Consider the following 15,461-nt stretch of genomic DNA (forward strand, 5'->3'; position numbering starts at 1 on the left):
TCTTACCTTCAGCAAAGGGAAATGAAAGGGAAGAAGGGTCTCCTAGGATTAGAATTACTTTAACTTCATTACTGATAGGAGACAAAGTAGACCCTGGAAATGCAGGGAATCTAACATGCCTTAAGCCGGGCCCAAAGATGAGGCATGTCGGGGCATCGTGAGACTTCTGTCATTCTGAGACCCAGCTGCTTTGTAGGAGGTTAAGTGTTAATGTTGGGGCTCTGTATTTTTGTTTTATTGCAAACTGTTTCTCTACTCTAGGCTGCCATGGAAGGAGGCTTTAACTCAATGTGCTGTTCAAAGGACCCCCCCCATCCAGTCCCCTTTTTTCCTCTTCAGGTTGTGGTATCCTCCCCCTGCTTCCCCCTCATATGTGAAATGTTTAGACTCAGCTCTGGGCAGACCAGTTAGAGAAAAGTCTCTTAAGGCATTAGATAAACGAAGAATCACAAAAATAATAATTAAAAATGATACAACTTGGCAGTGGTGTGTGGTACGCATTTTGGCAAGCATGAAGTCACCATTTTCGAACATAAATGCTCTTGGTGGAGAAGGACTGGCAAAATAGCCTTTTAAAACCCCTGTTACAGAAAGAAAGGGCAAGGGTGGGAAGAGACAGCATATTTGTGTTCGTGAAGCTATTTTCCTACTAAATGTTTACAGAGGAGGTGGAATACCAGATGCATTTAGAGTTATTATTTCTCTTAGATACTAAGAGGGAGGCTGCTGGTTGGTCTGAGATGAGATGAAGTGGAGGTTTCAGGGGTGCCACTTAAGGAGGCTCTGGTATCTTTTGCACTTCCGAGTTGTGCTTTGTGCACTTTTCCTCCCAGGTGCTTTGTTCCCTAGATACCCATCCATCTCTCCATCTGCCCATCGTTATTGACTGCCTGTTATGGTCTATGCCTTTATCCATGCATCCCTCTGAGTGTCCATCCATCTGTGCATTCATCTATCCTGCTGGCTGCCTGTTATGTACCACACACTATTCCTTCCTTCCATCCATCCTCAGTGTCTTCGTCCTCTGTCCATCCAGCATTATTGATGGCCCATTATGTGTCAGGCGCTGTTCTCGGCCCTGGGAACCCTGAGTAGGAAATAATTTAGCAGGGCAGACAGACTCATGAGCAAGATTGTTTTATTGTTGTTTTTAGTTTGGATGTGAGGCTACTAATGACTGACTTATACTCCCCTCTACCCTCACTTGTAATGCCCTGAAGGCACAGGCTGTGTCTACTTTTTTACTTAATGTTGTCTCTCCTGTGACTTATACCAGGAATACAGGTGCACAATACATAGTTTTTTGAATGAATAACAGCAAATGAGTGGTCTTTATGGTATAGTATACTCCTTTAAGAGGTGTATAATCATGGCTATGAGAAGTCACACAGCAGACAGGCCCCATTTCTGAACCAAGTAATGAAGAGTGAGGGACGTCTCTGCATGTCGTTGCATTCACTGTCTGTTTGGTCCTGTGGACAGAGCTGCAGTGAGCACTGGGCTGTGGGTGGTGTACAGGACTGACCTGGTCTCTGTCTTCTTGGAGCTGCCCACACTGAGCAAGTGTGAAAAGTGTTGGGAGGAACCCAGGAGCTGTGGACACACAGTGGAGGCCAGCCTGGGCCATGTGTGTGAAGCCACACCTTGAAAGGGGTTCCTGGAGGGAGCCAGGTTGTGTTGGTCAGGGTGGGAGAGGCCTTTCAGGCCAAGGAGGTTGGATAAGGGCGCTGATCTGAGGACACCTATTTGGAAGATTGCCGTTTGCCCAGTGGGAGGGCGACTCTGAAGTGAGGCTTGGCAGACCACCTACAGTGTCAGAAGAACAAGGGTTCCTTTTTTTGTTGTGGCAGAACCCCCAGGTTTTAGTAACAACATGACTTTAAGGCCCTGGCTCCCTAAGGAAGGAGGTTTATTATTAGCCTCTTTGGGCTGACATAACAAAGTACAGCCAGGCCTCGTTATCTGTGAGTTCTGCATCCATGAGTTCGATCAACTGCAGATAGAGAATATTTATTGCATTAGTGCTGAACAAGTACAGACTTTTTTCTACTCTCTAAGCAATACAGTATAACAACTATTTACATAGCATTTACATTGTATTAAGTATTATAAGTAATCTAGAGATGATTTAAAGTATGCAGAAGGATGTGTGTAGGTTATATGCAAATACTATGCCATTTAAATCAGAGACTTGAGCATCCATAGATTTTGGTATCTGTGGGGAGTCCTGGAACTAATCCCCCATGGATCCTGAGGGACAACTGTACCATGAACTGGGTGGCATAAAACAACAGAAATGTGGGTGGGCGCGGTAGCTCACTCCTGTAATCCCAGCACTTTGGGAGGCTGAGGTGGACCGATCACAAGGACAGGAGTTCAAGACCAGCCAGGCCAACATGGTGAAACCCCGACGCTACTAAAAATACAAAAATTAACCAGGTGTGGAGGCACATGCCTATAATCCCAGCTACTCGGGAGGCTGAGGCAGGAGAATCACTTGAACCCGCGAGGTGGAGGTTGCAGTGAGTGAGATCTCGCCATTGCACTCCAGCCTAGACGACAGAACGAGACTCTGTCTCAAAAACAAACAAACAAAAACAGAAATGTGTTTTCTCAGAGTTCTGGAGGCCAGAAATCTGAAATCAGGTTGTCAACAGTGCCATATTCTCTTGGAAGGCTCTAGGGAAGAATCACTTCTGGCCTTTTCCTGACTTTCCTTGTGGTTCCTGGCAGTCCTTGGTGTTCCTTGGCGTGTAGCTGCGTCACTTCAGTTTCTCCAACCGTCTTCATGGGCCTTCCTCCCTGGGGGGGTGTGTGTGTCCTCACCTCTTCTCACGAGGACACCAGTTATTGGATTTAGGGCCCATCCTAATCCTATATGACCTCATTTTAACTAGTTACATCTACAAAGACCCTATTTCCAAATAAGGTCATATTCTGAGCTCCCAAGTAGACATAAATTCTGAGGATACCATCCACCACAGGAGGGGAGACTGAAGTGGGCAGACCTGTACTAGGAGGCTTCCTCCAAATCTTTTCATTTTTAAAGTTCCTAGGTTGATGGGGGCAGGGAGGCTGCTGGGTGGATGGTGGGCCAGCAGCTGCCGGGATTCCTGTCTCTGGTGAGGGCCCCTTGGTACAGGATTCTTCTCAGGTGCCCAAGAGAAGCTGTGTGACTGAGAGAGATGGCCCTGCTCATGCATATCCCTGGCTCAGGGTCACCTCATCCCTCCTGCAGCAAGGGAAACATGTCAGGGTTTCTTTCTGCCTGTCCTAGGAGCACCTTGAGATAGGAGGAAGTGTCCATGAATAAATAGCTAAAATAATTAATGACCCTAGTAAACAATGGCTTAGGGTTTTTCCACGGTTCTTCTCTCCTCTGGGAACAGTTTCCTGCTGCCTTCTTGGAGGTGCGTTGCCAGGGACTTTCCGGGTCTTCAAGACATCGCTTTCCCTTTTTTTTTTTTCTTGTTTCTCTGCTTTCTCAGGTTTAGTGCTATTAGCTTCTTCCATTTCTCTGGTATTTAAACATTACCTGCAGCATCTTTCTGTAACAGTGGTTATAAGAATCATCTGGAGAGCTTACTTTAAAAAGGTGTATTTCCAGATGTATTTTCCAGAATATCTGATCCCATCAGTCTGGGGCAGTCAGATTCAGGTGAAATTCAAAAGCCAAATCAAGAAACATGTCCCCAAAGAGAGGTAGTGGGGAGGGGTGTTGCAGGCATGCTTTTCCTCAACTGATACGTGATGTATCAGAAAGGATGATTTTTGTCTTGACCTGATGTTAATTGGCACAGTTTGTCACTGGTTTATATATTTAAAATTCTGGCCTAGATATGCTATTTAGATACACACATGCAAATTCTTCTTGTATCACTTGCCTAGAGGCAAAGCGATTTTGAAATAATATCAGCGGTACCTTGAAAACTATATATAGGCATCTTGTTGGCTAAGGAAGAAAGTGAATGGGAAATGGGAATGTGTGTTTTGTGGCTTCAAGACTAAGCTTAGGAAATTGTGTTCTGATTGTTTTGTGTGTCATGAAGGAGTGAGTAATGGGATGGCTGCTTTGTCTACATTTCTGTGACTTACCTTTCCGTTTATATAGAAAGGGGATTGCAGGGTTTATCATTCTTCTGACCGAACTCTTGAAAAAGGTTACATTCTTATTTGCTTGCTTGTTTATTTATTTAGAAACATTATTGGGGGCTTCTGGCATGCTAGAATTGTGATAACTATCCTTTTATGAACAGAACAGTCATGGCTACTGCCTGCCTGGGGTTTATAATGTCACTGCAGTTGTACACATTAAACAGTCACCGAAATCAAAGGAAATTACCAATTGAAAGGATGGGAAAGGGAATTCTGGGGAGCTATGAGAGTGTATCCCTGGGGTAGATAGGAAATGCACGGATGCTCCTTCCCAGAGGAAGTGACCCTTCAAACAGAATCTAATGGGCTAAGGGGCAGTAACTAGGTGGGGACACAGGGGAATGCTTCAGGAAGAGGGCACAGGACAAACTCCAGGCTTTGTGGCCGGATGGATCATGGCACCTTTGAGGATCTGCAAGTTGGCTGTTGGGGCTGGGTATGGAGTGAGGGCAATGCCAGTGGGATGTGCAGATGAGGCAGGTTTTGTAGGCCCTGGTTGGATTTATCTTGAAGGGAATGGGAAAAGTTATAATCAGGGAGGGCATGGAAGGGACAGTGGACAAGATCAGGTCTGCCTTTTGAGTAGGTTGTTCGGGGCGGCTGAGTGACAGATGGACTGGAAAGCATCAGGAGGGAAGTGAGGAGGCTAGTCAGGAGTCTAGGCCAGCAATGATGGTGGCCTGGACTCAAGTCTTTCTCAGGTACCATTTGGAGGAGAGGAGAGTTAATTGAGGTTGAAAAGCAATCCCAGGGTAGTCCCATGCTCAGGACTGGCTACATAATCTGTGGGCCTCCTTGTTCAAAAAGCAGACATACGTACTGTTAAAAGCATTAAAAGAGAAAGCTGCTTTCTTTCTTTCCGGGTTTCTTTCTTGACATGTGGTGGTGGTTTTAATCTGCCCATGTTCTTCTAAAAAAGAAGAATTAAAAATTTAAATTATTAATATGAATTATTCTGTTCATCTTTATATTGTACAATGCCAATTTTTAATAAGATCATCTGACTTATATGCAGAATCACTGGAATCATACAATCCATATTTCATAGCTCATATGCATTTATTTCATTCTTCCAAGAACAGTGGAAATGTTGCATAAAATCACTGTTTTCACTTCTCTTCTTGATGCCTGCACATTTTCCCAGCATGCTCCACTTTCAGCTTACGATGTATGAGGAGGGACGGAAAGGAAAGGAAAGGAACTATGGGTTGTCTGGTCTGTCCCTGTCCTAGGTTACCATGGTCAGTGTCAGCGGTTGGCTTATCCAGGGAAATAACAGGAAGAAGAAGGCTATGACAGGGCTCCTGGGCCAGTCATGTTTCCTTGGATGCCATTGTCTTCTTGCATCCAACAATTTCTGGTTGAAATGCTAGGTGTGACCCCTCAGGGCTGTCAGCATTTGCCTTTACTCAGCTGTAGATATAAGACGCTTACCTTGCACTTGCTTTGAGTCTCACTGAGCTCCCACACGTGGCGGGTCCACTAGAATTCTGTGTACACGGAGCCCCAAGGAGCCCCAGCAGGCCTGCATGATGTCCAGGTTGTACCTATCCCCTCCACGTACACACATGCCCCGCTGTCCCACTGGATCTCACTTGTAAAATACAAGTTCAAAGATACAATTATTAAATATTTCAAGATAGCTACAGCAGAGCATTAGGCCAAGCAGGCCCTTCTGAGCATGGGGCCCTGTGCATCTGTACCAGTTGCACCCCTGTGAAGCTGGCCTGCCTAGACCTCAGGCATTCTCCATTTTCAGCTGCCCCGTGAGCCTGTTTTCTGGATTCACTTGAGTCTGTATTTCAGGTTTAATATTTGCAGGCTCGGAGAAGATTAGCTGGGCAGAGCCTGTATTGGCAGCCCCAGACTAGGCCTGTCGTCCAAGAGTGCTTGGCTCTCCAGGCGCTGAAGGCAGCTGCCCCTTCTGTGGGAAGCCTGGTTTCTGGATTGGTTTCTGGGCAGTCAGCACCAGGGCCATTCATCAGCTCCAGGTGCCAGGAGGGATGTGTTCCCAGTCGGTTGTGTAGGCTTCAGAATAAGGAGACATGATGGAGAACATTTTTTGAAAAACACTCAAGCTTCGGAATTTGTGATTTTTAAATTGAATTATGGTGTTTCCTCCTCTCACCCTTGCTGTCACCTAGATTTCTACCACAAGCATTATTTGCCTTCTTTGGGAACATTTGTAAACCTGCTGTCAGGAATTGGAAGATCCAGCTTGCTCTGTGGAGCTCCACCTTTGTCATCTGGAGGGGTTCCATTATTGGTACTTAGTACTAGATGTTCTGAAGGGTTAGGTGAGATCAGCTCCCAAACGTCAGCATGCATAAGAACTGCCTGGGAAGCCCAGGCTCCTGGGCCTTAGCCCTTGAGATTTTGATTCAGGTGGCTGGGGTGGGCTCCCTGGAAGAGTCTGTTGCAAGTGGTGTTCAGACATGTTTGGAGAAACACTAATCTTTGGCTTCTCACATTCTGTGGTGGTCTGCAGTGGCACGGGGTACTTCTTGCTGGAGCATGAATTCTTGCCTGGACTGGAATCCAGGCTGGAGAGGAGAGACTGTGTAGGAGGGAGAGGTGGGGAGCCTGGGGACTTCTTGGGCACCTGTGAGGAGGGTAAGTTTGCCCACTCGGACTTCCATTCTTGGTCCTTGGAGCACAGCTTCCCCTGAGGTGTAGTGGGGAAGTGACTAATTAAAGAGGGATAAAAGAAAGTGGAACCAGTTTCTGGGAATGTTGTTAGGTGTGGCTTTGTTCAGAATGTACTTTTTTTTTTTCTTCCAGAAAGATTCATTTAATCCAGGGGGAGATGAGTGGATTTTTGTTTTTTAATTGAATTTATTCTGATGCTTAGGAGTCGCCACCTTGCTTCCCGTGGTATTAGTGGCAAGGAGTATCTGAGCTGTGCCCGGGGATTAGGTGGACTCAATTTTGATCCTAATTATGCTGCATGGACTGGCGATGGGAAGGAGGACGAGAGGAAGTCAAAGTGGTGAGGGCTGGGTGGCTTCATTGTCCTTTCATCTTGACGCAGAAGCAAATCAGCCTGGCATGTTATTTATTAAATATATATGTAAATGATTCTAATACCTATGGTTTATTGAGTGTTTGCTGCTGGCCAGGCCCTATGCTAAGCACTTCAGTGCATCATCTCTCTTCTCACAGGAACCTCAGGAGGCAGGTTTCCCTTTAGTGCCTTTTCACGCAGGTAAACTGAGTACCTTGTATGTGGGGGAGATGGGATTTTGAACTCTGGGACTCGGTTAACCACAAATCTAAGTTTATTTGTCTGAATGAAGGCCTCGATTTACTCAGCATGCCTTGTTTTCCCCTTGATTACCCTCAAATTCACGTTAGCTGTTCATAGGAACAGTGCAGGCATTTCTGGTCCTTGTGTATGGTTCTAGGTTCTGCCGTCTGTGACTTTCCGAGCTCACAACTGTTGAATGCCCGTGAAACCCTGATTCTTTGGGTTGGGTTGTGGGTTGGCTTGTTTGCTGTTCCTTTTTTTCTTTTTGTTCTTTGCTAGAGAAAGTCCAGGGGTTACAGGGAGGTGACAGGCCTTGGCTTCCCTTTTCCTGCTTTTCATGTGAGGTTCTTGCCCAAATTTGTTCAGTGCAAATACGATTGCACAGACCCTGGAAGAGGCAGGCCTAAGGGTGTGGAAAGACAGTAGGTTGTAGAACTTCTAGACATTGAGTTTTCCATTCACAGCTCTAACTCCACTCTGAAGACTTTGGAACAGAAAGATTTGCATCCTGTGATGACTTATGGAGAAATTAATGTGGATGGAAATGTATTATCAGCCCTAACTTATTATTTTGCAATTGTCCTCTTTTTCATTTAAAAGCTTTACAATTATTTTGGTAAATATTTCTGTAGACATTTCGGAGGTAGCAGTATTTTCCTTTTGTAAAATGCATAAAGAAAGGCACAGAATAAGGATAAAATGGCAGTCTTTTGATAACTCCCTGGCAGAACTGGTAGTACTCAGATCTGTAACTGTTTAACCAAGTTTTGGGTTCATCTGGGTGCGTGGGCCCTGCCTGTGTGAACCTGGACAGGGAGAACAGTTCTGCCCAATTTCCTCATCTGCTTGATTCCTCGGGCTCTTTGTCTCGAATTCCATTTTTTGGCAAGGCCTTTCTTTTACTTATAAACCTCTTTCAAGAAGGTCTGGCTTTTGCTGTAAGTTTACAACCATAAATTTTCAGATGGTACACGTCACCCTCTTAATCTAATTGAGCCAGCACATCATTGTGAAGACATCATTTCATTTGGGGGGTATTAGTTGCTATGGTTATTTGCTAAGACTAACAGAGTCTGTGTTCTCTCAATTGGATTTTTGGAAACTGCTTTTTGAGAATGACATAGAGGTGTGCCTTGCTGTAGGAATATCCGGTATATAACCTCACAATTACAAAAACCAAAAGGCACAGAAAAGATACTTTGGGAGGAATCTTAGAGCTAGAGGAAGGGGTTGGTGCCTTGGTTTTCAAATGAGTTCTTTAAGGCCGGGTGTGTCGCATAACTTTCCCTAGGTTCACATGTTAGCTGGTGGCTGTGCAAAGAGTCCATTTCTGGTTCTTTTTCAATGTTCTTTTCTATTCTGTCTGCAACAGCTTAAGTTCTCTCAAGGAATTTATTCATTCATTCCTCCAGTCTATATTGAGGCCCTGTATGTTCCAGGGACTGTGCTAGGAGCATGAAGAAGCTATGATCTTCGCTTTCAGGTCTTGAGTGGGAGTCCAAACCCTGGTCTTGGAGGGTGTGGTGCCTGGACCAGCATCGCTGGCTTCACCTGCGTCTTAGAAATGTAGACTCTCGGGCTCCCAAGCCTGCTGGATCACATGGGCATTTTTTCAAGATCCTGGGTGATTTCGTTAAAGCTTGAGTAGTTCTCTCTGATGCAGAGGGAAAGGCGTTCCAGAAACAAAATCTAAGTCTCGAGGCTCAAGCTAGGATCAACCTTCTCAGCCCCACTGCCTCCCATCTGCACACCTGCTTGGTGTTGAGTGGAAACAAAACTGCTGAGATGTTGAGAGGGAGGAACTCCCTCCCCTCCAACCCACCAGCCTCTACTGGTTTTTCCAGCCCTAGCCCAACCCAGTGAGTCGGTCTGGCTTGTGTAGTTTACTCTTAATTCACCACCCCCCCTCACCTTTCTAAAAAACGTGCCTACCTTACGGGCCAAGGACCCTTCTGAGGAAGCCCAGCACTTCAGGCCTGTGAACCTGTCAGTCTCTTGAATCTTAGATGTTGCCTTAACACGCTCATTCTTTTATCTCTTTCGTCTGGAGTTAGGCTGCCTCCCCAGGCAGCTGACAGAAAGGATTTGATGACAGCACTTTTTCCCCCAGTGCATTTGATTTCACTCTTGTTGCCTAGGCTAGAGTGTAATGGCACGATCTCGGCTCACCGCAACCTCCGCCTCTCGAGTTCAAGCGATTCTCTTGCCTCAGCAGCCTGAGTAGCTGGGATTACAAGCATGCGCCACCATGCCTGGCTAATTTTTGTATTTTTAGTAGAGACGGGGTTTCTCCGTGTTGGTCAGGCTGGTCTCCAACTCCCAACCTCAGGTGATCCACCCGCCTCGGCCTCCCAAAGTGCTGGGATGACAGGTGTGAGCCACTGTGCTTGCCCTCCCCGGTACATTTAAAAGGTACTACTTGAGCTTAATAAACTTCTCAAAAAGAAACCCAGCTAGGCATGGTGGCTCACGCCTGTCATCTCAGCACTTTGGGAGGCCCGGGGGCGCGGGGCGGTGGATCACGAGGTGAAGAGATCAAGACCATCCTGGCCAACATGGTGAAACCCTGTCTCTACTAAAAATACGGGGAAAAAAAAAAAAAAAGCTGGGCATGGTGGCATGCACCTGTAGTCCCAGCTACTCAGGAGGCTGAGGCAGGAGAATCGCTTGAACCCGGGAGGCGGAGGTTGCAGTGAGCCTAGATCGTGGCACTGCACTTCAGCCTAGGTAACAGAGTGAGACTGCCTCTCAAAAAAGAAAAACCATACTGCTTTGAGTTTATCTAGTTAAAAAATGGTGTTATTTAGCCCCTTGGTGTTTTGCCTTGCCTTTCATCTGCCAGGGGTAAAAGGAAATTGTAAATTTGTAGAAGCATTAGGGGTTTGCTGAGCACTGAGGAAAACCCTTAGGAATTCAAGTGTGTTTTCAATAATTCACTAGAATGTGGTTAGTTGATCTGGTGACTCAATGAGGCAAAAATTGCTTAATTCTTATGCTAATTAAGATTCTCCTTTCTCCGACCTGCCCTGGTAAACTTCACTCCACCTCTGCGGTGGGAAGGAGGGCAAGGCAGGGGCCGAGGGCATCCCTGTGCTCCGCTCGTCCGCAACACGTTTCTTTTCTATTTTACATTCCCACAACAGGCTTATGAGGTACATACTATCCTCATAGTTACGTAGATGCTTGGAAAGGTTGGGTAATTTGCCCAAGGCCATGGGTTTTAAGCTGATGTTTGCACAGCCAATGCGTGTCATAGGCCTCTGAATTACCTTCCCTTTGCCCACTGTGTATGATATTTATACTTGAGCTGCCTGGAATTACCCTCTCTTTTTTGTTCCCTCACTTGATTAGTCTCTCTCAAAATGGGTTTCTTTGTTTTCCTGAAGCAAATGTCCATGGTCTTCCTTGAGGGAGTTTTTCCTGTGGTGACTACTGCTGTCTTAGCATGTCTCCGACACCATGTGAATGCAGTTGTTCTAAATACAGAACCTCAGTTCTCTGTGCCAGGGCTGAACTGGGGCTGGCGCCTTTAGGGCTTGAGTTCTCGTCAGAGATCCAGTGCTGACTAACTCACCTGACACGGTGGTCATTGATCCAGCAAATGTTTATTAAGCACCTAGTATGTGACTTGCACCATCATTAAGCCAGTCCCTCAATTTCTTCATCTAGAAAAGGTCAGGTGCTTTCACTTAACTCTCAGTGTTCTTATGAGGAAAAGCCAATACAGCACTTTGGAAATACATACGTATTTGTATACATTATTTGCATAGGTTATATATAATTAATGATGCTACGGATCATTCATAGAGGGCCCTGAACTTGGAGTTTTCATTATGGAGCAGTTTTTTTTTTTTTTTTTTTAATCCCTTATAACTCTTTCCTTATCTCCTGGCTGACCAGTGATCTGTGCACAAATGTTTAAGTTGAGAGATGTCACCTGTCATCTGGTTATCCTATAGGGAGAGTGCCCCTTGGCTGTGGTTGCATGTTCTCACAGTGAAGCGTGTTGGAGGAGTTACAGTAGGTGTCTCCAAAGTTCTGGGCCAGCCCTTAGTAAAAGGCTTAATCATTGTTTAAGTTGATCTTGTTGCTCCTCTGTGTAATAATCCAGTTCCCATTTCTTGAAGGGAGTAAGTCCAAATTCCTTAGGTTGGCATTCAAGTCCTTCCATGGTTTGATTCTAGTCAGTCTTCCCCCACTCTTACCTCCTGTCCATCTAGCTGAACTTGCTGCATTTTCTGGGTAGGTTCTCCGTTTTTGCCTCTCCTTGCTCCATGTTTCCACTTCTAGCACCTTCCCAGGCCTGCTTCCCTGCCTTGTACCACTTCCCTTTTCTACATATCCAGGTAGGACTGAACTTTATGGCTCAGCTCAAATGCTACTCCTTATTATTGTTTTTGGAAGCCCCCTCCAATGGCCTTAGCTAGAAAATTCCCACTTGCACTTCTGTAGCCATTTTTGTCTACTCTGATTGCCCTAGCACAGTCTACCTTAATTTGTAGTTTTGTACACATGGTTTAGGCCCTTTTAAAAATTGTATTCCTTTTAAGGTATGGAATGTATACATACCATCTTTTCATTTCTTTGAATACATTGATATCAGATTCTCAAATATGTGAGTAAATTTGGCAATATAGTGTAGTAGTTAAGAGTTTTGGAATCAGAGAGACTAAGTTTCTTATATTACCACTCATTCCCTGTGTGATCTTGGGCACAATATTTAACCCGTCTGAGCATCAATTTCCCCGTCTGCAAAATGGTGGTAATAATGTCTACCCGACAGAATGGTTGTGAGGATGGAGGGATTTAAATTGCTTGGTAGGTACGTGTTTTATATACTCAGTAAGTTAATGTATATAATATATTCATAGTTATTTTGATATAGATCAAGCTGAGTTTGGGTAGCCCTAATGATTTTTAAGGGGTATTTCATCTAAATAGAGTTAGAAACCTCATGTTGGAAAGGGTAGCACTTCTTTGTTCTGCTTGATTTCATTAAAAATCAACTCTGAAAACTTCATTGGCCTTAGTGCTCTGGCTGGAAAAACAAATTTTCCAGAATCAGTGCTGGTGATGGCCTCATTTAGGAAATGCAGTTTTAGGGAAATGGCCTCAGGGAAAGCACGCAGATGTATGATCAGGATGCAGGTTCTGTAACGTACCATGGCTGATGTGGTCGGTGGGCACAGCATCTGCCTGGGTAAGATGAAAAGTTTTCTAAATGTGCTTCAGCCAGATGTAAAAGAGCGTGAGAGACACTGTGGTGGTGACTTCACCCCTATACCCCTCCCACTCCATGTCTCAGGCTTGACTTGCTGTATAAGAGCGCAGGCCCTCGCAGTGCGTTAGAGCACTTCTTACTTCTTCCCACGTGGAAGCCAGAGCCCCTCAGTTGCTGAGTGTCCACTGGACATTTCTAGGTGGGTACTTGTTCCTCAGTGGGATAGGATCTGTTCTCAGCACTGCCTTTAAGGCTGTCATTTCTCCTAAGTCTTAGCCGTTAAGTTAGCTGCTGAGTCAAGGTGTTCTCTGATATAGTTGATTGCCACCTAGTGGCCACAGGTGAGAAAACATGTCATGGAAACGAGAAAAGTGCTATGGAGAATTGTTTCATTCTAAGAGTTGAACAGGGTGTGTGTGCGTGTGCATGTGTGTGCGTGTGTGTTTTGTTTGTTTTTGCTAGTATAATGCCATGAGTCTGGGCCGTAGAATGGTATTTACAAGGGACTATCACTTGCTTTTCTTATAGTTAAGTCTGTCAAACTAAGTTTAAAATGCCACATACAAACTTGAGGGAATGGTGGGCTAGGGGAAATGCCTCTTTTCTGGTTGGATATGTTCTCAGTTTTCCCAGATATGGGGAGAGAGAAAAGAGTGATCTCTGGGGACTCTTCCTTAAACTGTTTTAACTCCAGCCTGGGGCTTGTTCTGGGGCTAAGAGCGGAGAGTTGGTTGTGGCCAGCAGTTGGGTTGTGTGTAGCTCCTTCCTCCAGCTTCCTTGGTATAGATGAGGTTTTATTTTATGCCCCTGCAGGTGGTGGCTCTCCCTCCAGCTCTGTGAGACTCTTCCTCAGTAGACAACATGAAGAGAGGTGGTCACATGCTAATGTGAAGCACATTCCCACGTATATATCAGACTCCAGCCAGACTTACATAAATTGGAGAGTTTGTCCTAACTTACCTGCTTTTTTTCACTTGTCAAACACTGAGTCTGGAGGTTCACCTTTGATGAAGGCTAATGCACTCGTGGAGTGCCTGGCTTCCTCTTTGTTCTTACTGCAGCACCTGCTCTCAGTCAAGCAGTAGAGTGTTGGGCTCTGGGGATAGAGTGGTGAGCAGGAAGGGATATGATCCTCGTCCTTATGGAACTTTCTAGTTGGGGAGGCATTACTTGAAGAATTACCTGAACATATATAAAATTGTTCTGAAGAAAAGATGTACTCAGAGAGTGAGAAATAGGGTTGGGTTTGGCCTGATTAGAGAAGTCAGGGAAGGCTTCCTGGAGGAAAGAACTTTTGGGCCAACGGCTGCAGGCAGAGGCAGCATGTGGTGGCAGGTAGGAGCTGGGCATGCCCAAGGAACTGGCAGAGGCTTGAGCAGCTGGAGCCCAGAGAGGGTTGTGGGGAGGCTGGATCCTGCAGGGCCTCTCAGGCCTTGGGAGGGACTTTTGTCCTCACCTCCAGAGCTCTGGGAAGCTGTCACAGGGCTCACTGCTGGTGTTGACACAATTGGGTGGAGAACTGACTTGATGGACAACAGGGGATGTGGGGAGGCCAGAGAGGAGGCAGTTGCGGTTATCTAGGCAAATGGAGGTGTTTTTTTAGGGGTTGCTGATAGTGATGGGAAGGAGTGGGCAGAATTGAGGCATGCTTAGTAGATAACATGGAGAGACTTGGGAATGGACATGGCACGTGAAGGAGCCTGCTGTGTGAGAGGATGACACATGCCGTTGACTTCTGTGGAGGGCGAATGGTGGTGCCTTTCATCACACCGGGGATGCAGGAAGAGGCCCTCAGCGGGCTCTCTGGGGAGAGGGTGGCAGAGGGTGTTTGAGCAGAGAGACTTTGGTTTTGAGTGTGTTGAGTTTGACATGGGGATGGGGTGTAAACTAAACCTGAAGTCTCCCTGGGGCTTGTGTGTGTCTCTCAGCTCTCTGTCGTGGGTCCTCTCTGGGGACTCTCAGGTGTTCCACCTAAGCCAGCTTGAATTTCCTTGCCGACTCACATCAGTACAACAGGTTTTGAGGGACACTGGAGTCCAGCCCTGTCTGAGGCACTTTTTGTGCATTGTGACATGAAGCCATTCATGAATAGTTCCAGAATTATTCCAAATACAAAGTGATGAGGCACAGAGGGTAATCGGTGTCCAGGGAAGGGAGAGATGAATGAGGCCCGAGGACTTTGGTATTCTTGCGCTTTAGGCAGCCATGAGGCCAATCCTGTTGCAAGTTCTGACCTCAGTGATGGTCTTTCTGAACTGTAATCATTTTCTAAGTCCAAAGAGAAAGATGTGACTGAGCTGTGAAACATTTCAAGGGTAGTTAATACACAATTTTGATAACTTTGGAGGTCACAAAGGCAACAGATGCACTGAAGATACAGTTGTAAGGTTACCTGAGTCCATGTTTGTATATGCACATGTATGTTAAGTTTTACCCAAGGAGAAAAAGGAAATGGCTTAACTTGTGATATTACTGGTACAACTTGTTTAAAATTAAGGTAGATTCTAATTTTTTAAAATTTATGGTAAACCTATTAGTGAAAGATGGACCCTATTTGGGTTAAATTCTCTTAAATCCGGTGCAGATTAATATCTGCTGGCATCTCCAAGAAAAGAAGGGGACTTTCCTCTGTTCCTGAGTGAGCAGGTGGCTTTGGGAGCAGTGACTCCAGGCCCAGATCTCTAGCTGCTTCCATGTTTCTTACCCATCTGGTCCCCTCACTCAGAGAAGCACAGCCCTACCTACTCTGGAAAGCAATGCTTGGCCTCCCCAGATGCCAACAGTTACGACTTCTCTCCGCTCTGGCCAGCATTCTGCTTTTCTAGCAACAGATGTTTC

At 45.7% G+C, this 15,461-nt stretch overlaps 1 protein-coding gene across 5 annotated transcripts in view; it reads left to right on the top strand.

Annotated features, from left to right (window-relative positions):
* Positions 1-15,461, top strand: part of ARHGAP26 (Rho GTPase activating protein 26) — a 462,881-nt gene that overhangs the window by 86,181 nt on the left and 361,239 nt on the right. The window lies entirely within an intron of this gene.

This window comes from Sapajus apella, unplaced genomic scaffold, assembly GCF_009761245.1.
Source record: "Sapajus apella isolate SASKATOON/1434 unplaced genomic scaffold, GSC_monkey_1.0 scaffold1, whole genome shotgun sequence".
Lineage (NCBI taxonomy): Eukaryota > Metazoa > Chordata > Mammalia > Primates > Cebidae > Sapajus > Sapajus apella.